At 53.6% G+C, this 25,454-nt stretch overlaps 1 protein-coding gene and 1 long non-coding RNA gene across 28 annotated transcripts in view; one reads left to right on the plus strand and one right to left on the minus strand.

Annotated features, from left to right (window-relative positions):
- Window positions 1-25,454, minus strand: part of PRDM16 (PR/SET domain 16) — a 366,115-nt gene that overhangs the window by 114,048 nt on the left and 226,613 nt on the right. The gene's annotated exons all lie outside the window — the stretch shown is intronic.
- LOC141409343 (uncharacterized) lies at window positions 11,900-14,129 on the plus strand. Its single transcript, XR_012429516.1, has 2 exons — window positions 11,900-11,992; window positions 12,186-14,129. It is a non-coding gene; the product is annotated as an uncharacterized lncRNA (long non-coding RNA).

Raw genomic sequence — 25,454 nt, forward strand, 5'->3', positions numbered from 1 at the left:
TGAGAACCAAGGCCGGGCATGCAGGGGGTTGGCGACGGAATCAAGGGGGACATACAAGGGAGAGTCGGATGTGCTGCCCACCACCATTTGAGTCCCACAGCCTATCTGCTCACTCGCAGAGTTTGAGAACCAAGGCCGGGCAGGGAGGGGTGACGACGGAATCAAAGGGGACATCTGTGCTTTAGATCCTAACCCCTATGGAGTCGGAGCCTGCCTGTACCTACAGGATCATGCCAGGGCCTCAGCGCTTGGGTGGGGGCCATGTGTCCAGTTCAGAGGCCAGCGTCCAGGGAGGGTGCTGGGTCACTCGGCTGTTCAGATGTTGTCACAGGGGAGCCCTCTGGTTTCCGTCCCCGGGGATGAGGCTTCACATCAGGTGCAGTCTTTTGGCCAGGAACGAGGGGATGAGCGAGTGAGCTGTCAGATCCATGTCTGAGGACCCTGAGCCCAGCCAGGAGCATCGCGGGGCGTGTGGAGAGATTGTCTGGGAGTGGGTATAAGGGTTTAGGAAGTCTTTGTGGGGGCCTGTCAAGATGGCCAGGACTGGCAGGCGGGGAAGGGTGGCAAAGGTGGCCTCAGAGAGGAGAGTGAGCCTGGCAGGCTGGGGGCAGCCCTTCAGGAGGAGTCCCCCTCCTTGGGGCTTCTAGTGCCCCAGGTCCCGCTGTGGGTGTCCTGCTCTGCGCCCACTTTGTAGAGTGGCTGGGGAGAGATGGAGACCCCTGGAGGCCCCACGCTCCCTCTTGTCTGCATCGAGGCAACACCAGGACTCGCTTCTTCGGCTGGCAGGAGTGTCCAGGAGGGGCTGGCCCTGCTGCTGGTAGATCTTCCTCCCACCCCAGACAGAGGGAGGGTGGCAACCCCCACCTCAGCAAGCCCTTTCTTTCCTTTTCCCAAGATGAAGAAGCTTCTCCTGGTGTCTCAGGAGCATCCGCTGCCCGCAACGTCGGTGGGGTAAGGAGATGTGGACGGTGCAGAGCCGGGGGAGCCCTTGGGGGCGTCTCTGAGCCGAACAGACCTCTTTGACATCATTACATAAGCCATCCCATTGTCACAGGCCACGGCCAGGAGTTGTAAATACTCAGGGAAAAGCCCTCTTTGCTTTGAGGTTCCGGGATGTGAGACGGTGCAGCTTTCACTGCTCGGGATTAAAGGAAGCCAGGCCTGTGGGGAAGTGTAACTGCTCCCGGCACCGGCCCCGCCCTTGACGGTGCTTTTTATGACTGCACATGTGGGTTTCCAGGCGGGAGCTGGGGGTTCCCTGGCCTGGGACCCAGCAAGCACTGGAGGCATCTGGCAGGGCCCCTGATCCTCACGGACTTCCTCCTCCCTCCGTTGTCTCCCCGGCCTCCCTGGGCTTCCCAGGACAGCGCTCCGTGCCTGCTGTGGGAGGAAGACGCTTTCCCGAGGCAGGGGCCAGGCAGCTTCTGTTGGCGCCTGGAACAGCTTCCGCTCACCGCTTCTGGTGGCACACACTGCACGGAGGTGAGACTGCAAACACCGCCCACCCCACGTGGTGCAGGCCGAGCGCTCTGGTGTTTGTCCGAGCTGTTCCAAGCCCAGGAGGTCGGACTCTCACCATCGTCTTGGTGATGGCGACCCTGTGTCCTGCCCCACCTCATGGTTGCCCCTGACCTGTACCAGCGAGGCCTTGGGATATGGGTGGGGTGGATCCTGCCATTCCCAAGGGCTAACTCCCGAGACCCTTTTGAAACCCCGTTTGAAAAGGTGACCATAGCGTATGGCTTCCCACACCAAGTGCACACAGAACACTAACGATAGGCACACGGGCAACACAAAATGGGCTGCTCCATGCTAGGGCGTCGCAGAAGCACGGGCCAGAGAGCCGGTGGCTGCCCAGGACCAAAGGGACCCACATTAATATGCTGGGCACCGGGGCCTAGAGCGTGACCAGAGCGTGATTAAAAGAGGCCAGATCACAGGAAGCCCCAGTCCACCGAACCACAGCCAGAAGGTAGAAAGGGAAGAAGGCCACGAACCCCTGCTTAAAAAGAAGACACCACTGCCCTCCCTGTTCCCCATCCTGGGACACGAATAGGGTGGCGTGTCCTGAGCACTGAGGAGGTGCTGATGGCAGGGGCACAGTGATGGGCAGGGAGCAAGGGATGTGGATTTCTGGGTGACGGGTTGCTGCACCTCGTTAAAGGGTGGCATCTGAGGGAGAAACAGCTCTGAGGACCCTGGCATGGCCTGTCGACTGGGGGCTTCCAGGCACCGGCCTGCACCACACTGGGTGCCGCAGGTCTGGGAGGAAGCTGGACGCACAGGGAGGAAGCTCCGGAGACAGCGGTGGCCTCTTCGCCACTGGCCTCAGAGTGAGGGTGGGTGGGAGTCCTGGGTGCCAGGGAGAGTGAGAGCCCCAGCCGGGGGCACTCACTGGTTCATTCCCGAGGCACAGGAGCTGGAACTGAGGAGCCCAGGAGGCTCAATTGTGTGTAAATTCTGTTTTTACAATGAGCATGAGATTTATAGGCTCTGGAGGGGAAGAAAATGATGTAACTCGAGTCAATCAACAGCCCGTTTATTCCGGGCCTGTTTCCCCTCTCTCTGAGCTCCCCGGCCACCGCTATACACTCGGCCATAACAGAAAACCACCGCCACCCACACACACACGTGCAAGTCCACACTCACGCACACAATGTGCACACACACGCATAGTGCACCCCCACACAAATACGTGTTCACCCACACATTGTGCATATCACAATCACACAGAGCCACACACATATGTGCAGCCTCACACACGTGCACTCCCCACACACACACGACCTCCAAACACTCTCACACACATCTGCACTCACACACATACTCACACACATATACACACTCACACACACCCACCCCCACACAAATATACAGTTTCACGTACATACATGCATGCCAAACACACACACATATGTACCCTTTACACATGTGCTCCCACACACATATATACACCCACACACAAATACATTCACACACAGACACACACATGCACGCACATTGACCCACAAATGCACACATGTACACATGTGCACCCATACACGAGCACACACACATTTGCACAGCACACACGTGCACACATATACAAACACACATTGTGCAGAGCACACACATGTTCATCACATACAAACACACACATGCACTCCCACACATTGTGCACACCACACACGTGCATCATACACTCACACATGTGCACCCCCACACAAGCACACACACATGCACCACACACATGCGCACCTACACATTGTGCACACCACACAGAGTGCACCCACACACAAACACACATGTGCACCCACACACATGTTCACTCATTGTGCACATCACACACAATCACACATAGACATACACATATGTGCAGCCTCACACACACGTGGAACCCCCCACAGATATGTGACCTCCAAACACTCACACACACCTGCACTCACACACAAACGTACACACACACACATGCACCCACACACAAATATACAGTCTCATGCATGCCCCACAAACACACACATATACCCTTCACATACATGCCCCCTACAAACACAAACACATCTGTGCACCCACACACAAATGCATACACTCACATACAAATGTACACATTCACACACGGACCCACACACAAATGCACACACTCACACACGGACCCACACACAAATGCATACACTCACATACGAATGTACACACTCACACACGGACCCACACACAAATGCATACACTCACATACGAATGTACACACTCACACACGGACCCACACACAAATGCACACACACACGGACCCACACACAAATGCACACACTCACATATGTGTACTGCCACACTCACATACATATAAATATTCACATGCATATTTACCCCTGTGCATGTGTGCACACATGCTCTCCCGTCAGCCCACCCGGGGTTAAGGCATCTCTGAGGGAGCTTCCACACACACCTCAGATTCCCCTCTCCCAATTTCTCCGATTCCTCTAGTCCTCTTTGTGAAAGTCCCCTGGTCTCGCACAAATGACACCCACGCAGCTCCCATGGTAAGTGATGAGGGCAAACCACAGTGTCCAGGCTCTGCCCCTTGCAGAGGACACAAGTCAGGCTCCATGAGGAAGGGCATGTGTTCATCTCCCTTGGGTGCTTGGGTCAGCCATGCGCTTGACTGGGGGCTGGAGCAGGCAGGCAGGGAGGGCGTGCCAGCCCTCTCCCTCAAAACCACCCTCCCCAGGACCTGACCTATGACCTAGCCAGGCTCCTCTCAGAGGACTTGGCTGGAGCCCCAACTGAGCAGGTGTAGCTCAGAAGCTCTTCCTGTCACAGCAGCAGCTGGGGTGTGTAAGCAGGGCCTCTGAGTAACCTCTGCATGGAGATCGATGGAGATCAAAGAACTTGACCTTATCTCGGGAGGACCTTTGCGCGGGGCCAAGGGGGTGGGTTCAGCAGGAAGGCACTGGGCTTTCTAACAGCGTGAGAGTTTTCTTTAAATAGGCAGGTCCACATTATTGATTCCTCCTCTCTGCCCCTCTCTGTGTCGGGGGGACAGACGCAGACTTTGTGCCCTGAGACGATAATAACAGTGACCGGGGTCACCTGGAAAATGATCTGTTCTCCAAGAACCCTGGTGGCAGCCAGCACACAGGCCCTTCACCCCACCTGCTGCCTGTGACTGCACCTGGGAGGCAACCTGGGCACACAGCCTTTGCAGAGACCAAGCCCCACATTCTCACTCACATACACCTGCATGTTCACACCAGTGTGTGCATGTGTGCATACACACACACACACACATCTACTCTTGAGTTGGACCATGAAAATCCCAATGCCTCACACTGAAATTCCTAGGAACCTGTAGGGTTTGGTCCTTCACAGACAATAGTCTCTTTTCCTGTCACAGCCCACTGTGTGTGTCTTGTAATTTGGCACATGTGTGTTATCTTATTTTGGTGCTGCAGTATAGCTAACTAACAGTAGAGGGCAGGCGTAGGTGTACACCCTGCCTGGTTCTATATCCAGGAACAAGGAAGTAGGTCTCTCAAGAGGCCATACTTTGTAGGTGTGGCCACCAGGCCCAGGCACTGTTTTCTAGGGAATGCTCTCTTCATAGTCACCCACTATGCGTAGCCAGTGGCTGGCTGACTATGACAATAGTCATCCCTGGGACACTTGGCTGTAAGCCCTGGAGGCTGGAAGGCCCATTCGCCCAACATGGCTGGTCCTGGCTTGTCTAACTACCTGCAAGTATGGGCAGAAAAGGCACCAAAGCTCTGCCGGAAAACCAGTGAAAGCCATGGGAGGAGCGCCCACCTGCTGGTGAACAATGGCTTCCAGGCCGTGTGGTTGGCTGGGTGGCTCAGAGGAAAGAGCCTCAGATTGGAGGCCAGCAGACCTGGGCTGAACCTCATGGGGAAGTTAGTGAACCCCCAGGCTTCAATTTCCCCAAGCAGCCAGCAAAGTAGCGGGTCAGAGGAATGCCTGATGCCTCCACACTCTCCTTCCATCCCTGGAGCCAGGGGAAACTGGCGAGATGCTGATCCACAGCCCCGGCCTGGGAGGGCTCTCCCCTCTCACTGCCCTGACTGCCAGCCTGGTCCGATGGCCTCAGGCTTCTCTCTCAGCTCTGCCGGACCAGGAGGCAAGGCATGGTCCCCATCACCCTGCATATCCATCCCCCTGCCCTAAAGACTGACCCTCTCATGGTGGAGAAGGCCAAACATTTTGGAATAAATACCCAAGGATATCAGAAGAAAACAGTGACCTTTTTGCCCTTCCAATGTTGAGCCTTGATGCCAGCTCTTAATCTCTCCCTTGACCTTCAGAAGGGAGAGGAGGATCCCATACTTTAGACCCAACGATCCCTCACATCAAAGCCCTCTCCCAGCTCCCCATCTCTGCCGGGCAGCAGGGAGCCCTGGGCTGTGCCCTTTGGAGCTGGCTGGACCTCCAGCCTCAGCAGTCCCCACTCATGCTAGACGACCTCTGAAAAGTATTTTTGCTCCCTGGGTTCTGAAAAAAATATTCTCCTCCTGACTTAGCAACAACCCCCGCACAGATAGTCTGAGCAGGACTCACTGGGCTGGAGTTTCTGGATGTCACTCCAAATGTCACGCCACGTTTGTAGCCATTTGCAGCATTAAAAATGTAAATGAATTAATTACAGAGCTCAGGGGCCTTTATTTTACACTCACAGTTACGCTTTTCCTAGGAAAGTGGGGAGAGTGCTGGCAGCAAGCTCAACTCCTTTGACGTTTTTATTACTTTTTATTGTTACAAATCTTTCAATAGGTAGGGGGAAAAGCCCTCCTTTTTGGCATGCCTTAGTTATCCAGATGATGCTGGGGGGATAAGTTCATTTCTGTGACTTGCAATTTGGAAATGTGGTTACTGAGATTTGCTACCTTAGGGAAAGTTCAAAGGTCATGAGGGTTGGTCTGGCGAGGACACAGCAGTGTCTCATGTTGGAAAAGAAATTAGACAGATAGATAGATAGATAAACTGACAGATACATAGACAGATGAGTGATAGATGATCATTTGATTGATAGATAATCAATAGATAGCTAATTGATAGATGGATTATCAATTGATTGATAGATAATCGATAATTGATGGTAGAAAAATAATCAATATATAATCAATCAATAGGTGATAGGATGTGTTGAAGCTTCCTTTCCCGCATTTTCTGGTTTAAATTGTAGAAGAATAAGAATAACAACAAAAATTACATGGAAAAAAGTGAATTTGAACCAGATCACAATTTTCTTAAAAAAAAAAACAACAAAAAACCAACCAACACCACCCAAACTGCTCAAGAATCGGAATAAGCTGGAGGGAGCTGTAGGTTAAGAACCTGATGGGACACAGCAGAAAGGAGCTCGGAAGATCTTCTTAATGCAGTTATTAAAAGTCCTATACGTGTCTTCCCTTGTCATTGAATTTCACCACACAATTTAAGGAAAGCCACACAAAAAAAACTTGCAGTAAAAAACTGGGGTATAATTTTCTTCAATCAACTCCGGCTCATGACTGCAATTACCCCGAACCCTTTGCGAGGCTCGCTGTGATGCTCCGGGGACAGGCCTCGGAGCCGCTGTGGGTGGCTTCCTTTCATGTGCCTCTCAAACCCTTCTTTATTGTAAGGTTTCAAATTAGCGCTAGCAGCAATGAGCAAATTTGATAATTCGATCTCAAATTAGTTAATGTAATGTGCCAGTAACCACTAACTAGTGCATTACAAAGAGGAAAATGTATCTTTTTGGAGTTGGGATATAAAGTTAACCAGCCTGTCATTTTGCCTTTGGAAACTTTTCTGGGTCTCTATTAAAAGGGAATAATCCTATAAGAAATGTGCATCCTCAGGGCGCTGGTGGTGTCTGGAGGAGAAGGTGGTGCTCATGGGCGGGCTCCGGGCCGGGGCACCCATGCACGCCCAATGGCTGCCCTCAGACGGCTTCCCAGGAGCGGTTGCGTCTGCAGGCCAGGGCTGCTCAGAGTCCCTGGCAGAGTCAAGGGGCAGGAGGGATCCGCCCCATGTGATGGCTTCGCTTTCAGAAGTCAGGCGCTGAGAAAGAGTGGGATCTGGATGGAAAGAGGGCACTGCTAGAAACCCAAAGAACCCCAGACCTGGAGACCTCCAACTGCCTCATGCCGGACACCAGGACCCTGACGGCCACGCCCGCACTCCTGCTTAGCGAGGAAACCAGCATCGGCAGTGCCTACCAGACAGAAGTCATGCTCGTTAGTCCGTCCTTGTCAGCTGGGGCTCACTGCAGCCTCACTGAGGGTACAGCTAGGAATGTCCTTGTCCTCATCTCCTCCCTGTCACTTCTCCCAGGTAAGAGACAGTAAGGTCTCCAAGATCCCTTGTTTAGGTCATAGAAGCAGACAGCCAGGATACAGACAGACAGCCAGGATGCAGACAGCCAGGATGCAGACAGCCAGGATGCAGACAGCCAGGATGCAAACATCCCTTGTACCAAGTGGCAAGAAAGAAATCATCCTCACACTGGTCACACTGTCCAACCACAGCAGATGATGGGCGCCAGTCTGTGGACAACCTCAAGCGCATGTAGGGCACTGTCATTACATATGTCACTGCGCCTCGGCTCTACTGTGTCAATGTTTTCTGGCTACACTGTGTCCCTGCTTCTTGCTTACCCTGATACTGCTTCCTGCTACCCCATGTCACTGCTTCCTGGCTACCCTGTGACACTGAAACCTGGCTATACTGTGTCACTGTTTCCTGGGCACACTGTGTGAATGTTTTCTGGCTACCTCTTGTCAATGCTTCCCAGCTACACTGTGATCAACTTCCTGGCTACATTGTATCATTACTTCCTGGCTATACCGTGTCAATGTTTCCTGTCTACCCTGTGTCACTGTTTCCTGTGTATCTTGTGTCACTGTTTTCCTGGCTCCATTATGTCACTGTTTCCTGTCTACCTTCTGTCACTGTTTCCTGGCTTCACTGTGTCACTGTTTCCTGGCTCCACTGTGTCACTGCTTCCTGTCTACCCTGTGTCACTGTTTCCTGGCTCCACTGTGTCACTGTTTCCTGGCTCCACTGTGTCACTGTTTCCTGTCTACCCTGTGTCACTGTTTCCTGTCCACCCTGTGTCACTGTTTCCTGTCTACCCTGTGTCACTGTTTCCTGTCTACACTGTGTCACTGTTTCCTGGCTACACTATGCCACTTTTTCCTGTCTACGCTGTGTCACTGTTTCCTGGCTCCACTGTGTCACTGTTTTCTGTCTACGCTGTGTCACTGTTTCCTGTCTACCCTGTGTCATTGTTTCCTGTCTACACTGTGTCACTGTTTCCTGGCTATATGTCACTGTCTACACTGTGTCACTGTTTCCTGTCTACGCTGTGTCACTGTTTCCTGTCTACCCTGTGTCACTGTTTCCGGTCTACACTGTGTCACTGTTTCCTGGCTACACTATGTCACTGTCTACACTGTGTCACTGTTTCCTGTCTACGCTGTGTCACTGTTTCCTGTCTACCCTGTGTCATTGTTTCCTGTCTACACTGTGTCACTGTTTCCTGGCTACACTATGTCACTGTCTACACTGTGTCACTGTTTCCTGGCTATACTATGTCACTGTTTCCTGTCTACCCTGTGTCACTGTTTCCTGGCTCCACTGTGTCACTGTTTCCTGTCTACCCTGTATCAACGTTTCCTGGCTACATTGTGTCACTGATTCTTGGCTACACAGGTCCCGTCATCTCTGCTATGTTTTCCACTCAGGTTCCCATCCCAGGTCCTCCCTGTCCTGAATCCCTCCCAGTACTTAGTGTATACCATTGGCACTTCATAAGTGCCCATTCTTCCCTGGAAGCTGGATGGGTGTGCAACTGAGGCTGGGGATCCTGCAGCTTTTGCAGGCTAGACCAGACCCTGCCTTAAGAAATGAAAAGGCAGGTTTCCTCCAGAAGGCGAGGCAACCCCAACCCCACCCCCACAGTGTGGGTAAACCCGGTCAGTGACTCGGGAGAGAAGGATGGGGAAGGCTTTCCAGAGCTCCGCTGCAGCCCTGGACTTGCTACTTTAATCAGAGCTGAAAGGTTCCTCCCGCCCCCACCCGCCCTCAGTCAGTGACAGACGATTCCTGCCTGAAACGTTTAAAAAGGAACAGGAGAAGCTCTTTATCTGTGTGGCCTGAGCCCATTTACTCCGAGAGAAAGGCCCAGCCCCTGTCCGACTGAAAGCCACAGCTTGTTCTCTCATCTGATGGATGAAAGGCATTTGGAAGCCTGATACTGTCCCCTGAGATGTCATTCAAATCCTGAGATACCTTCTGCAGGCAGGGCCACCGCCACTCGGGCAACGCATCTCTTTGCCACCCCCACCCCATTCATCCCGGGCCCCTCACCTTGGAGCCCGGCTCTAATCAATACAAACCAGAGTGACCTGTGGGAGTCTCCGATTGGTGGCCAGGAAAGTAAAAACATGATTAGAAATGAAGTCGCCAGGGATGCCCTAAATTGGAGCTCTTTGAAACCAGCCTGGGCAGATCGGCTTTCCTTCATGGAGGGGTTTCTTGTCAGTTTTCATGTAAAGGAAAAAGATGAAAAATGTAAAAGACAAAAGCACTCAGGCCCCTCCTCTCCAGGCTGTGCCATGTTCTCTTGGCTCATTAAAAAAGTACAACAAAGAACAACAACTTGTTAAGTGTTTCCTCTCAGAAAGAACAAAGAGAAAGCCGCAGGTCTTAATGGTTCTTATTGATGGCTTATAAATGTGCCCATGTCCTTCAGCAAGAAGCTCTTCCTACCCAGCCCTCCTTGGTTTGATTCCAAACTCTCCTTCCACCGCCAGCCCCCACCCCTCCCAATCATAATTCAGCTAAACTTTAAAATCTATAGATGCGGCATTCCAGGGTGATGGATTTGCCCCTCTTCCTGAAATTCAAATATAAATCCCCCAGCCTTCTGCGAAGTCACCATGGCAGCTTGATTTATTTGGGCTGCTGTGGAACTGCCCTGTAGAGTTTCAAACACTTGGAAAAGGCAAAGAATGTAGGGAGCGGGAGGGAGGGAGGGAAGCAGGGCAGACGCGGAGTGAAGCGGGGCAGAGAGAGGAGAAAGAGAGAGAGGCGGTACCAAGTGTCTCACTGCTCTCCCAGTTGGGGTTCCCGGTCCCACTGGCCTTGGAGGAGGGGGGCTTTCCCAGGGGCTGGGGAGGGAGGGTGGGGCTTTGTTCAGAGCGATGCCATGCTCTCAGTCAATCCATCTTTCCCCGGATATGGCTAATCCGCACATTTCTCTTCCTGTGTGATGTTACCATCACTTTATCATAAATGGGCTATGAAGACATTTGGAGCTGCTACTGTTGTAATCTATCCAAGATGAATAGGGCGAAGGCTGAAATAAACTCCCCGTTTCCTGTCCCATCTGTCTGCCAGACTGCCGCTGCAGGTCAGAGCATCCTCCCTCCAGGCTGGTAATTGCAAAAAACGAAGCAACTGAACCCGAACTAGAAGATCAAAGAGCTCAGGAGATGAGGAGGAGGGGGAGGAACTTTTCTGAGAACAAACTGGCTACGGGGGCGAAGGCGATTAGGGGAAAAAACAACAACACACAAAAACCCCCAGCCTTCCTTCATTGACAGAGAGAGGGAGAGAAAGAGAGAGAGAGAGAGAGAGAGAGAGAGAGAGAGAGAGAGAGAACACTCACACACACTTGGCAGATGAAGTTTGCTCCTGGATAGAGCAGGATAACTGTGTGGGGAGGTTGGGGGACTTTGTAAGGTGGGAGGGTTTCAGGAGCTGTCCTTGTCCCCATCCTCATTGTGGCCTTCCTCTGACCTGCAGACTGTCTCTGCTACCTCATTAGCTACACAAAAACAAATCCTTCTGATTCGGTACGGAGACACCATCTCTCTCTCCCTTCTCCTTTCCAGGACCGATTTTAGAAACAGTCCAGGGCACACCAGGGTTGAGAGGAGCCACCCAGAGTGATGCAGACTGTTCCAGCTCTCTAAACCGCCACCCAGACACACTGGTCCTGTCCCTAAAGGTCCGTCCTCTCCCACCACATGGGGCATCCTTGTTGTGGTCCTGGAAACCCTGCACTCCAGTCTCCCTGGGCCACTCCGGGGCTCAGGTGGTCTGCTCCTTAAGAAACAGTGGCTTGGGTTCATTTTATGTTCCCGCCCCCTCGGTGGGGAGGGACGGCATTCCTGGGCGAGGGTCCCATGCCTGGACCTTATTTCTCGAGGCCTGACACTGGGTGACTCATTAATTACATTTCATATTCAGATGAGTGAAACTCTGCGAGCAACCGATGTTTTCCCCACAATCGGCAATAAATCGCAGCCGGGGCGCGAACAGTGTTCACATTTGCTCCTATTAATGCTTCCTGTCTCTGGACGCTGGGCCGGGTCCAGATTCGCTGCACTACAAGGCTTCCTGCTGGAGGAGCGAGGCCTCTAGGCTGTGTTCCAGTTACAACTGGCAGCTAATGCCTTCACACATTCGCAAATCCCAGGCCCGCCGGGGCAGGAGGCTGCGCGGTTTGCCTGGGGTCAGCAATTGCGGCAGGGGCGGCAGCCCCCGGGAGGTGGCTCTGGCCCCCAGGCGGGTGACTGGAGTGGGGTCCACGCGGCCTGGCAGGCGCAGGCGAGGGGCTTTGAGGGAAGGACTCCTGAGCAGGCTCAAAGGGACTATTTCAAATTTTGGATACAACTTTCCATTCACATCTGAATTCTTCTTTCCAGGTGGTTTCTCTCCCCTGGATGCCTGTGGGGGTGGGGGCAGCAAAGCCTCAGATACTGCCCGGAGATCACTCGCCGGCTCCTTTTCCCGCCCTGCAAGCTGCTCAAGACGTCAGAGGAGGCCAGGCTGGTCAGCACACGGGGCTTCTGGTAAGTGCCGCCCTCCCGTCTGGGAGCTGAACTCTCCCCTTCTGACTCACTGCTCAGCGCTGACTCATCGTGACGGCGAGTGGGGCTCCAGCTCCGTGGCGTTTCATAGACAGCGCGGTCACATTCCTTTCCAACAATCGCTCTGGCCTTGATGTCTAAGGCTCCGTGGGCAGCGGGCCTGTGGATGAGGCGGTGGAAACCACATCCTCTTCATCATCCTCTCATGAGGAAGGACACTGACAACTTCGGACAAGGCTGCCCAGTGTCTGCGGGTGCCCTTGGGAGATGGCGTGGGACGCGGTGCCTGTGCCTGCGTGTGCACACCACGTGGGAACACCAACTGGGAACGTGGCCCCTTCACAGGCAAACTCAGGCCTCCTGGAAGTCACAAGTTGATAGCTGTAACCGCCCCTTTTGAAGACGCACGCCCAAGGCATCCGTGTGTGCGTACATATCTGTGTGTGGACCTCTGTCCACACGTGTGTGTTTCGAAAAGCCTTTCTCGCCACATGTTAGGATCACACGTGTTCAAAATCTAGGCACACTTTTCAGAAGTTATTTCTGGAAAAAATGTTGAATCTCGTAACAGCAATAGAAGGAAAATACCACCTCAGCCAACATAAATGTCTCTTTGGAACATGCCTGAAAAGCGGCGGAATATTTGTGTAAGTTTCAATTCCAGCCTCAGAGCCGGCAGCTTGGCCGAGGCCGGGTTCTGCACAGGAGGGTAGCCGATCCCTTTCTGAAAGCCCCTCACCAGACTTCTGGGAACCCGGAACCCATCCCGGCAACCCAGCCTGCCAGCCTCGGATCCGGATGGGCTCCTGATGCGTCCCGCAGGGAGGATGCTGATGTCAGACACCAGAAGGCTGGGGAAGAGTGGCTGTGAGGTGTAGCCGCGGGGTGAGAGGCCAGCCTCCAGGACAGGCCTCGGAGGAGAGTGGGGGCCGCCTGCTGTCCTCGGGGCCCTGTTGTCCCACCACACCCGTGCCTGTCCCAGTGATCCTCATGTTGCTGGCCCAGTGAGAGGCTGCTGCTCCCAACCCAGCCATCCTGCAGGCTGCTGAGTGCTGGGCTGCTCCCCCTCGGAGGATGAGCGTGGGAATAACCCAATGGGGAGAGGATGCTGACGGCGCCACGGCCGCCCACTGAGGGCCCGAGATGGGCCAGACTGAGCTCTGTGCTTTGGAGTCAGATCTCATGTAACCCCAGCAGCACCTCCCATTTCACATGTGGGAAGGTGGAGGAGTCGGGATCAGAGAGCAGGGCATCGCATCGGGGAGCAGCTGGGCTGCGATGTGAACCCTACGGTCTGCCCATGAGCCGCGCTCCTGGACCGGATGCTCCAGAGCCTTCTCAAGCAGCTTTCTTGGGGCTCAATGAGCACCTGGCTGGACGCTGCTGGTCTGGAACTCTGGATGGGGGCCCTGGGAACTGCCCTGCAAAGGTGTAGAGCGACTGCGAGACACTGGCAGCTTCGCAGCCCCTCTGGACCCAGGATGGGGTGGGCTGAGCGTCTGGCCTTCTGGGTCTATCTAGGAGGCAGGGCTGTCTCAGATCTGGGGCCTTCTGAGAAAGATGTTGAACCCAGGCTTCTTTGGAGAAGGAGGCAGATGGAGCCCAGATCACTCTCCCGGGTGGGAAACCAGCTCTGGGGGTGCCTTCAGGGTTGGGCAGACCTGGATTCACCCAACGCTTGCCTTTTCTGGCTGTGTCACTTGATGAGCTCCTGAGTTGCTCTGTGCCTCGGTTTCCTTGTTGATTAGATCAGGCCAAGGATTAAATGATGGCAAAGCCGGACCACGCTGGCCGGTTTGGGGCCTGTGGGGATTCTTGATCATTTCTTCTCTTTCTCCTGCTGCAGCTCCAGGCTACCCTGAGATTTGCCTGCCGGGTCTGGGCTTCATGGCGGGGCCAGGTTGGTGCCTCGGAGCAGAGGGCACAGGACAGAGCGGGCACCAGTGTGCGGGCAGGTTTCCAGGCACTTTGGGAAGAAATAAAATTCCACCCAAGAACCTCTCCCCAGCTGTGGCCTTGGCTCCTCCTGTTTGTTTCCAAAAGTGAAAGAAGGCAAAAGAGTGAGCCGAGGCCCACCGGGAACAACAACGAAGACCCGGCTTCGGAGGCAGCGCCGCGGCCACTGCTGCAGGAGAGCTCTGGTTTCCATTAGTGGGAAGCGACCGCTTGGTCTCAGGTCAGAGCTTGGGCCTTCAGCCCTCGGCGGGTTAACCCTTCCCCACCTCACTGCCCTCACCACAGGCAATGGGCACCCCTGAAGCTGGGGAGTCCTGGGGCCACGTTCAGCTGAGGACTCCCTGCATCCTGCCACCACCACCACCCACACTGGCGCTCACAAACACACATGCACACTCACATGCACGCACATATGCACACGTGTGCCCGCACACGCCCACACATCCCCACACATATGCATGCTCACATATGCACACACACTTATACATGCACACATGTGCTCACGTCCACACCAGCACACACATGCACACACACGCATATATACACACACACACGCACATACACATGTGCATACACAGACATGCATGCACATACACACCCATGCATGCAAACACATATTGCTACACAGGGACACACCACTCCGGAGCCATGTCTTCTGAGGCCAAATGAAGGGTGGGCAGAGGCGGAAAGCCCGGAGAGGTGGCGTGGAGGCCAGAGGAGGCCCCTGGTGAGAAGTGCTTGCTGGCTTGGCAGGTGGAGGGACTTGGGGACCAAGTAACCCAGCTCAGTCAAACATTCTCCTCTGAGGCACTGATGCTGTGTCCTTGAGGAGCCTGCCCTCCCCAACTGGAGCTTGGCTGGGACTCCTCAGCATCCCAGAAGGCCCCTGTGGGCTGATGCCAGAAACAGAGCCAGACTCAGAGGCAGTACAGGGACTATGGCTCCCCTCGAAAGATGGCTCAGGGTCCCCGGGCTCAGCAGAGGGAGGGCGTGTCAGGGGCGGTGACCAGGTGGCTTTAGGAAGATGGGTGGGGGGCACTTAACTCCCAAGGCTGAGGGAGGAGAAAGGTGTGTGCTCACCGCAGGCATCCGGCCTTTGGGCCTCACAGCGCACCCGGTAGGTGTTATCTCCATTAACGGCTGCAGCCGTTGTGGAGGTGGCTGCCACCATGATACCCATTGTACAGATGAGGAGGCAGAGGCAGGAGGGGTGTGGCCTGTCTCAACCGGACAAGGATGTGTGTATGTGGCCACAAGTGGACTTGTCGTTTTAAAATCTGGATTCTACTGGGGACGAAGATGACAATAAAGTGTGTGTGCCGCACACAGGAAGGCATTGCCCGCTGGGTGAGGCTTGGCTCCAAGGGGCCTCTCGCTGCAGGTCAGGCTCGCTCCGGGCGGTTGTGCCTGGCCCCTGTGTGAACATGGAGCTGGCCATGGGGAGAGGCTACTCTCGGGCTTTTCAGAGAATCTGTGGTTGCACCTGGCGCTGGGTGCCACTCCTTCAAGGGGGCCACGCTCCTCCTCCCTGGGTCCCCTCCCCAGCCCCTACCCTTCTCTCTCTCAGGTCCTCCCTCTGACAGTGGCTGAAGCCCTCTGCTTCTAGCCCAGGGCAGCCCTGGCTGCTAGAGTCACAGTCACGTGTTCAAGGGCTGGCCCCTTTCACAAGGTGAGCTGGTCCTGCAGGGATGTGGGAAGTGTCAGAACATAAAAACAACCAGGACAAGGACAGCTCAGCTTACCCCCGTCCAGCAGCTTCTCCGGGTCCAGCTCTTGGCCAGCCCTGTAGCTGCCTCCTTGTTCCATCTCTGTGGTGTTTTCCAGATGAGAAATGAGCACAGAGAGGTTAGGAACATTGTCCAGTGCCACAGAACTGGCATGTGCTTGTCTGGGACTCTATGAAGCCTTAGAAATGCTCCCTGCATACGGAGCGGCGTGGTCAGGCCCCACCTGCACCATGGCTGCTGGGGGCAGAAGGGAAGGATAGGCTCGGGTCTCGCATCCCGGGAAGAATTTCTCCTCAGTGCAGCAGGGAATATCGCCTGGTGATGGACTCAGGTTTTTTTCCCCATGACCCCTCCACCATTAGTGTTCCCAGAAAGTCGGGGACCGCTGTGCACAGAGATGCACCCCGGGAGCACCGTCTGCAGGAGAAACTAGAACAGAAACTAGGAACAGATGAGGGACAAAGGAGGGAGGGCAGAAAGTCTGCTGCCCTCAGTTTCTCTCCATCCTTGGGTCGGAAACCTGGGATGGAATGAGTGAGGTCCACAGGGACAGGATCTGGGGGATTCTAGGGGCTGGGGTTGCTCATTCTTTCCCAAGGAGGAGCCAGGGAAAAATTAAGCTCATAAGGAATGTCAGGTTCACTGGGCCTGGTGGACTCCAGATCCCAGGGGCAGGGCACCCACACATCTCTCACCGGCATGCACCAGGCCCCCGAGAGCCGGGCACCATCATGGCGAATTACATTACATTGCATTACCCAGGGACCGTTATCATGACCATGTTGGGAGAGGAAACTGAGGCACGAAGTTGCCAAAGTCACACAGCCCACAGCACCGGAAGGCAAAGCAGCTCTGTCTGTCTGGAGCTCAGAACTGGAGCTGTCCCCTCACTGGGCGAGACCTAGAACCCCGTGTTTGCTTCTTTTCAGAGTAGCAAGAAGACACAGCAGGGCTGCCCCCAGGCTGGAGGCTTGCAAGTTGGAGGTGACCACTCTCTAAGCAAACCAGGCATGAGGAAACACATTCGCAAGCCTGAGAGGATGAGTGGTGATTATCGGCAACACAGAAACGGCCTCCTGAACAGGACGGGAAGAATCCCCACCCCCAACCGCCTCCCTGAGCTGCTCCATTCCCCACGTTCCTGACCTCCTAGGGGAAGGAGCAGGAGGAACCTGAGGCCACCAGAGGGGCCTGGACTGTGGGTGCTGCCGAGTCTGTAGGTGACCCGGTGACCAGCCCAGTTTGCAGGGTTCTGAGATGCTTTCTGGGATGCGGGGCTTTCAGTGGCAACAAAAAGACCCCACTCGGCAGCCCTGGCAATCCAGGACAGCGGGTCACCCCGCACAGCCTCACACCGCGACGTGGAGTCTGCAGCTGGGCAGCACTGGGCTGGAGGAGGGAGGATGCTGCCAGCATCATGGGGAGGTCACCTGTGAGACGCTGGTGTCTGATTTCCCCTTGGGGGAGCTTTCTTCACTGCCCCGTCCTTGGAAAGGGTCACCCAGTCAGATCACAGAGCCTGGACCATGATCTAAAGCTGAGCGGCACCCACCAAAGACAGTGTTCGCAGTGCTCGGGAGCCCTTGGGCCTTTGTGAGGTGTCTACCTTGGGACTAAAAACACACCTGTCCTCAGCTGACAGCATGCTGCCTTTGAAACACAGCTCTGTGAGAACACACCTGGCAAAGGCAGTCTTGGGGGCCACGCGGCAGGGACCCCTTTCCTTTCCCAACTCTCCCAGGCTGAGCCGCTCTCGCTATGAATGTATGTGGCCTTGGTATGTTCTCCAGCAAGTTTATAAGTGGAGGATGGAGTCGGCTGGGAAGCGAGGCTCAGATCAAGGAGGGTTACCACCAGGATCCCTGCAGAAACGGGACACAGGCAGAGATGGAGGTAAAATCCTTGAGCTTTAAGGGGTAAGCTCATGGAGCCCTTAAAAAATATGATCGCATTGCAAATGTCGACTTATAGACACAAATATTGTGGAAGGAGGGCACGTTCAGTCTCACACACTGTAGGCTCTTCCATGACCGGCAACCTTAGTCACCTGCACCCTGATCGACCTCTCATCCCTAAAGCCTGCTGGGAGGTGTCTGGGAACAGGAATGAAAATTTACAATGTCCTTTGGTTGTTTAATTTTGAATTTTCTCCCTCATTATTACTGAAACTGAAACACCTAAGAGGACACCCAGATTTATCTGAAACCAGAAGATGACACGTTTGAAGGATCAAGCATCCATCACAAACATAGGCAGGCCAAGGAGACCTAAACACATCTAGGACCATGCCAAGCGTCAGTGACGATGTGGAGACATGGAAAGCAGCAGTTCCTTGAAATGGAAAGCAGGAGTCCCATGACCCAGCAGTTCTACTTTCAGGGAAGTCCCCAAGAGAAACAGAAACGTACATCTTCACAAAAGCTTGAAAATGTATGTTCATAGCAGCATGATTCATAAACATCAAAAAGCAGAAACAGCCTAAATGCCCATCAATGGATGGTTGGATAAGCACAACGTGGCCCCTCCATACGACACAATATTACTCAGCCATAAGAAGGAGTGAAGCACTGGCACAGGCCACAAAGTGGGTGAACCTGGGAACCATGGGACTGAGTGGAAGGAGCCAGTCACAAAAGGTCATGTGCTGTCTGATTCCATTCATCTGAATTTCCAGACTAGGCAAATCCTAGAGATAGAAAGTGGGTTGGTGGTTGCAGTGGCTGGGGGCAGGGGGACAGGGGGAGAATGCAGAGTGAATACTAATGAGTGTGTGGTTTCTTTTTTCAGTGATAAAAATGTACTAAAATTTACTGTGATGGTTGCACAACTCTGTGGCTGAAAACCACTGAATTATACATTTTAATGGGGTGCATTGTTTGCTGTGTGAATCATATCTCAATAAAGCTATTTTTAAAACGCAATTATTGCACAATGCAAACATTTTTCAGGGTTTCTATTTCTCTGGGATACTTAAAATTTCCTCCAAATGGCCCAAATCTGTCTGCAGGAGGAGCTATGAGGTAGTAGATTTTGAGGGACAACTTCCATCTATAAGACAAAAGTCTGTCTGTGTCCACGTGGCTGTGTCCAGGTGTAAATGAAGGTCGTCCTTCCAGAACCTGTCAGCGCCTGAGTTCTTCCAGACATTCAAGTACCCCTGGTGAGAGGGGTGCCCTCCTTTCAGCCCCTTGCTTTTTTATATGGGAAACTTCTAACATGTGTACCCCATGTCTTGGCCTCCTTAAATAAGAGAAATATCAGCAATGTGGGTGTCATTGTCACTGATTCTGTGCAGTGACACTGTGATGTCCCCAGCACTGAACTGCCCACTGCAGATGGCCCAGCGGTCTTTAGAGCTGGCTTGTGTGGCAGGTCCCATCTCTCTGCTGTCAGGACACCTGATGGCACCTGCCTTCCAAGCGGCAATGAAACCATGTGGTCTTTTGTTCAAGAACATTTCCGTGCAGATTTCTGAAGGACCTGTCCCAGAAGAGGTTCCCACAGACACTGAAATAACAAAACGTCAGCCGCATCACCGCAAGCCCCCAGGAACCGCACGTGCAGAGCCCAGCACTGATGGCCCTTGGCTAACTCCCCCAGCGAGTACTTCCCCCTTGCTTGGGATGTGCTAGAGCTGCAGAGATCAGAGAGCTGGATGGTTAGAACCGTTCACAACCTGGAAGGAAGTGGTGTCTGAGAAAGGCTGTCTCATCCCAGCAGAGAAGGAGTGCTGTGCCAAGGATGCCTCGAGCTTGGGACCATACCCAGCATGTGACCTTGAGGCTGATGCAGAGAGTGTCACTAGGGCCCAGTCCTGTGCTTGGCATAGGTGGCTAGTGGCAAAGTGTTAAGTCAACAAGTGAATCAGCAAATAAATGGGCAGAAAAGCAGCCCGGAAGGGGTCCCTTCTAGCATCCTGGATCTCAGTCCCGTTCCGACAGGCGAAGCTGCCAGTCGTCTGTGGAGATGAGGCATGTGATGCGGATCCCAATCTTGCGAAAGTCGCAGAGCTGGGCCTGGCAGTCCTGCCTGCTCCACAATTCCCCACCATTTTCCATGGGGTGCTTTCTGCCCTGCCCGGGGGCCTCTGACACTTGAAGCATGCAACTATGTTGACTCCACGAAGGATATTATTGACTGATCAACTTCCATTCAAACAGTGAGTTTCAGCTAACATCGTGAGCTGCATGTGGGAGGCTGTGGACGAGTGGGCAAACAGACATGAGATGGTCACCAAAGGAGCATCCGCTTACACCTAATAGGGAGCTGGGCAGTAACCACGGATCGGGCCCTGGGTGTCCAAAAACAAACACCAGCTGGAGGCAGCACAGCCAGGCGGGGCCTGGGCACCTGGGCCTCCTGCACGGGTCCCATCAGCTCCCTGCCTGCGCCAGGCTCTGCACGTGCGGTTCCTGGGGGCCTGCGGTGATGAGGCTGACATTTTGTTATTTCAGTGTCTGTGGGAACCTCTTCTGGGACAGGTCCTTCAGAAATCTGCACGGAAATGTTCTTGAACAACAGGACCACATCACTTCACTGCTGCTTGGAAGACAGGTGCCAGCCTCCCTGCGTCTGCAGGCTTTCCGGCCTGGAGCACCGCACATGTGGGTTTATTCACCACCCCACCATCCATTTCTCAACGTGGTTCACTCGATTGGTCAGAAGTGCAGGAAGGCAGAGCACTGTCCTGCTTCAGCTGGGGACACAGACGCTGGGTGCCAGGGAGATGGGCCCCCAGTCCTGGGTGGCAGCAGAAGGCAGGCCATGGAGGAATGGGGTCTGCCTGGGTGGCCACCTCCCTGGGCTCCTCCACAACTGTGGTGCTAGGGCTAAGGAGGAGAAGGCCACAGGGGCAACAGGGTGCCCTGAGGTCACTTCCTGCTGCATCTAGAGAATTCCAGAGCATTGGACCCCTGCAGGGAGGGAAAGGGATGGTGAGTGTCTGTTAGGAGCCATCAGATGTACTCACAGAGACACTGACACCGCCCTCCCTTATTTTCACTGTCATCAGTGCACACAAAAGACCTACGTGGGGACATCAAGCAATGCGCTCCAGGCCGTGCCCCTCGTGTGGACGAGCAGTTGAGGACAGTGGCTCTGTGATGCCAGGGATGCAATGCAGGCTTTCATTGTTCATATAAAACGGGGCAGGCATTTGTCTGAGGCTGCAAGTTTGATTTCAACGGATGGAGATCACCTGTCAAGGGAAAGCCAGCTGGAAGACTGCCTTCTATTCTCCCCACTCTCTCAGAGGCAGTGTTGCTCACACGGACACGACCAACCGGGACCGCAGGGCTTGGCTGGGGTCCCGCGTCACTGTCCCCAAGGATTAAATAGCCCATGGCCTCCTTTGCTCCCCAGCGCATCCCTCAGAAGACAGAGTCTCAGTGCTCCCCAGTGCATCCCTCAGAAGGCACAGAGTCCCTGCGCTCCCCAGCGCCTCCCTCAGAAGACGGAGTCTCAGTTCTCCCCAGCGAATCCCGCAGACGACAGAGTCTCAGTGCTCCCCAGCGCCTCCCTCAGAAGGCACAGAGTCTCAGTGCTCCCCAGCGCATCCCTCAGAAGGCACAGAGTCCCTGCACTGCCCAGCGCCTCCCTCAGAAGACAGAGTCTCAGTGCTCCCCAGCGCCTCCCTCAGAAGGCACAGAGTCTCAGTGCTCCCCAGCGCATCCCTCAGAAGGCACAGAGTCCCTGCACTGCCCAGCGCCTCCCTCAGAAGACAGAGTCTCAGTTCTCCCCAGCGAATCCCGCAGACGACAGAGTCTCAGTGCTCCCCAGCGCCTCCCTCAGAAGGCACAGAGTCTCAGTGCTCCCCAGCGCATCCCTCAGAAGGCACAGAGTCCCTGCACTGCCCAGCGCCTCCCTCAGAAGACAGAGTCTCAGTGCTCCCCAGCGCCTCCCTCAGAAGGCACAGAGTCTCAGTGCTCCCCAGCGCATCCCTCAGAAGGCACAGAGTCCCTGCACTGCCCAGCGCCTCCCTCAGAAGACAGAGTCTCAGTTCTCCCCAGCGAATCCCGCAGACGACAGAGTCTCAGTGCTCCCCAGCGCCTCCCTCAGAAGGCACAGAGTCTCAGTGCTCCCCAGCGCATCCCTCAGAAGGCACAGAGTCCCTGCACTGCCCAGCGCCTCCCTCAGAAGACAGAGTCTCAGTGCTCCCCAGCGCCTCCCTCAGAAGGCACAGAGTCTCAGTGCTCCCCAGCGCATCCCTCAGAAGGCACAGAGTCCCTGCACTGCCCAGCGCCTCCCTCAGAAGACAGAGTCTCAGTTCTCCCCAGCGAATCCCGCAGACGACAGAGTCTCAGTGCTCCCCAGCGCCTCCCTCAGAAGACAGAGTCTCAGTGCTCCCCAGCGCCTCCCTCAGAAGGCACACAGAGTCTCAGTGAGATGCACAGCACCCCGCAGGATGGCTGCAGTCCCAAAGACAGGCCGGTGTCTGCCAGGACGTGGGGAAGTTAGGACCCTCACACTCCTGGTGGGAATGTGAACCGGTGCAGCCGCCCTGGAGAACAGCCTGACAGTTCCTCAAAAGTTAAACAAAGCCATCTGACGACCCAGCAATGCCATTCCTAAGAATACGCCCAAGAGTAATGAAGATGTATCTCGACACAAACGTTTGCCCCGGGACGGTCACTACGGCACTCTTCACAACAGCGAAAGGCAACCAAAAGTCCATTCGTGGATGGACGCAGACAGAAAATGTGGCTTTCATGCAATGGGGTATTATTGGGCCGTAAAAAGGAATGGGAGACTGACACGTGCTCACCATGGCAAAACCTCAGGAGCCCTATGCTGAGTAGAGAAGTCAGGCCCTAAGGATGGCACATTGTATAGTCCCACTTACAGGAAACGTCCGGAAGAAGCAAATCCACAGAGACAGAGAGGACATTCGTGATCACCAGGGGTTGTGGGGAGAGAAGAAACTGGGAGGAGCTGCTAGTGGTCAGAGGTTTTTTTTTGGGGGGGTTGAATTGCTCTAAGATTAGACTGGCGAGGGCGTGCCACTCTGTGACTATACTAAAATCTAACACTTCTAAAGGCAAAATTATATGGTATGTGAATTATGACTCAATAAAACTGACATATATATTATAAAGCTGGTATATAAGTATCTATATCAATAAAACTGATATATATGTATATTATATAGGTTTTTATTTATACAGTTGAGCCTGATTATACCCAGATTTTATATTCCTGAATTCGCCTACTTGCTAAAATGTATCTGTGACCCCCAAATCAATACATGAAGCGTACCCAAGGCCATTCCTGTACTTGCACTGAGGGGCGAAGGACCAGGTTGTCCAGCACGTGTGCTCCCAGCTGGGGTCTTCTCTGCCCTCTTGTCTCAGCCCTCGCACTGTGACCAGGTGTTCTTTCCAGGCTACTTAGCGCCATGTTTTCCACGTTTGGTTTTTCGTGGCTGATTCCACTGTTTAAAATGGCCCCATGCACAGTGCTAAAGTGCTGTCTGAAGTTCCCAGGCACAGGGAGGCTGCAAGGAGCCTGATGTAGAATTACACGTCTTAGGGCAGCTTAGTTCAGGGGGAGTTACAGTGAGGATGGCTAGACAATGTATCCAGGCACACTTCATTTCGCTGAGCTTCTCTTTACTGTGCTTTGCAATATTGCTTTTTTTTTTTTTACGGATGGATACTTTGTGGTAACAAACGGATACTTTATGGCAACCCTGAATCCAACAACTCTACTGGTGCCATTCTTCTAACAGCAGGTGCTTACTTCATGTCACTGTCCCCTTTTTTGGGCAATAAAGTATTTTTAAATTAAGGTATGTACATTGTTTTTAGACACAATGCATTGCACACCGCACATACTACGGTATAGCGTAGACCAAAACATTTGTGTCACTGGCTTTATTGAAATATTTATTGCGATGATCTGGAACCAACCCCGGGAAATCTCTGAGTATGCCTGTGTTAGATAAGGTGTTTTTAAGCAGAACCACATGTAGGACGCGGTTGTTTATTGACCAGTTGATGAAAATGTGACCAGAGGCTTGCAGGAACCTAACCCAGCATTTCTCCTAGGAGCAACAGTTTAGCACCTGCTAATTTGGTGTTCCTGGCAACTCTACAGAACAGAACTGCAGCTGAGAATAGTGAGAATGAACTGTTTACTCATATCAGCAGAACAAACTGCACTCTCATTTAGCCACAAGGCTCTCCAAATTCGGCCGGAGCTAAGTTGGCAGTCCCCCAGTGACCAGCAGGCGCCAGATGGATTTCCACGGGAAGGGCCCCAAACAGGGCAGGCATCAGGAGATATTTCCACAGAATCCCACGGCTGGGAGCTCCTCTGCAGGCCTGGAGCACACAGGAAAACACAGAATGTGGCTGAGGTGTGGTGTGTGCCCCTGTGTGCCTGGGAACACCCTGGACGTCTGGGCCAACTTGGGAGAGTGGCTTTGCTTGGGGTTAGTAACAAGCCATCAGACACAGAGTAGAACCCAGTTTTCTGGCCAGGCCTCCTCTATCCCCTGTCCTGCCCACCTGACATTTTTCAAGTCCTGGATACAGTCTGTAGTTGGGTCTTACAGAGTCCTTGCTAAAGGGAGCTGGGCTCCTCTAGAGGTTTCAGCCTCAGCACGCCGAGATGTCTTCTCTTAAAAATACAAAGACAACTAAGGGTTTAATAAAGGGGTCACTTAAAATGACCAAATCTAACATCCCCTTTTCTTTAAAGCACATATCCCCAACTACAAATGCATTTATTGGCTTTTCATGTATTCATTTGTTTGGCAAGCATTCTTTTCTTCCTTCCCTCTTTATTTATTTATTTTTTGTGTGAGATGGGGTCTTGCTCTGTTGCCCAGGCCGGAGTGCAGTGGTGCAATATCACAGCTCTTTGCAGCCTTGACCTCCAGGTGATCCTCCAACTTCAGCCTCCCGAGTAGCTGGGACTACAGGTACATGCCACCACATCCAGCTAATTTTTAATTGTTTTTGTAGAGACAAGGCCTCGCTAGGTTTCCCAGGCTGGTCTCAAACTCCTGGACTCAAGCAATCTGCCCTCCTTGTCCTCCCAAAGTGTTGGGATTACGGGCATGAGCCACTGTGCCCGGCCCAAACATTTCTTGAACCTCACTCCATGTCAGGCTTGGTGGGGGGTAATGAGTGCAGACTTGCACTTGACAAGCTCCCTTGGTGGAGATGAGAAAATGGGGACTGCCTTCCGGGTGATAAGTGCCAAAAGCAAACAGATAACACCATCTCTTGCTCAGGGGGTAGAGTAATTGACCTCACACGCATAGATGGGGGTGGAGGGATGGTACAAGGTGGAAAAGACAAATAATAACAAGGAGAAAGGAGAGGAAACTCTTAACGATCACATGTGGATCTTGGTAGAGTCAGACACCGGCAGAATCCATTTTCCCCGGCACAAGTGCGCCCCAGTTGCACCGTGG

Source organism: Macaca fascicularis, chromosome 1 (genome assembly GCF_037993035.2).
Source record: "Macaca fascicularis isolate 582-1 chromosome 1, T2T-MFA8v1.1".
NCBI lineage: Eukaryota > Metazoa > Chordata > Mammalia > Primates > Cercopithecidae > Macaca > Macaca fascicularis.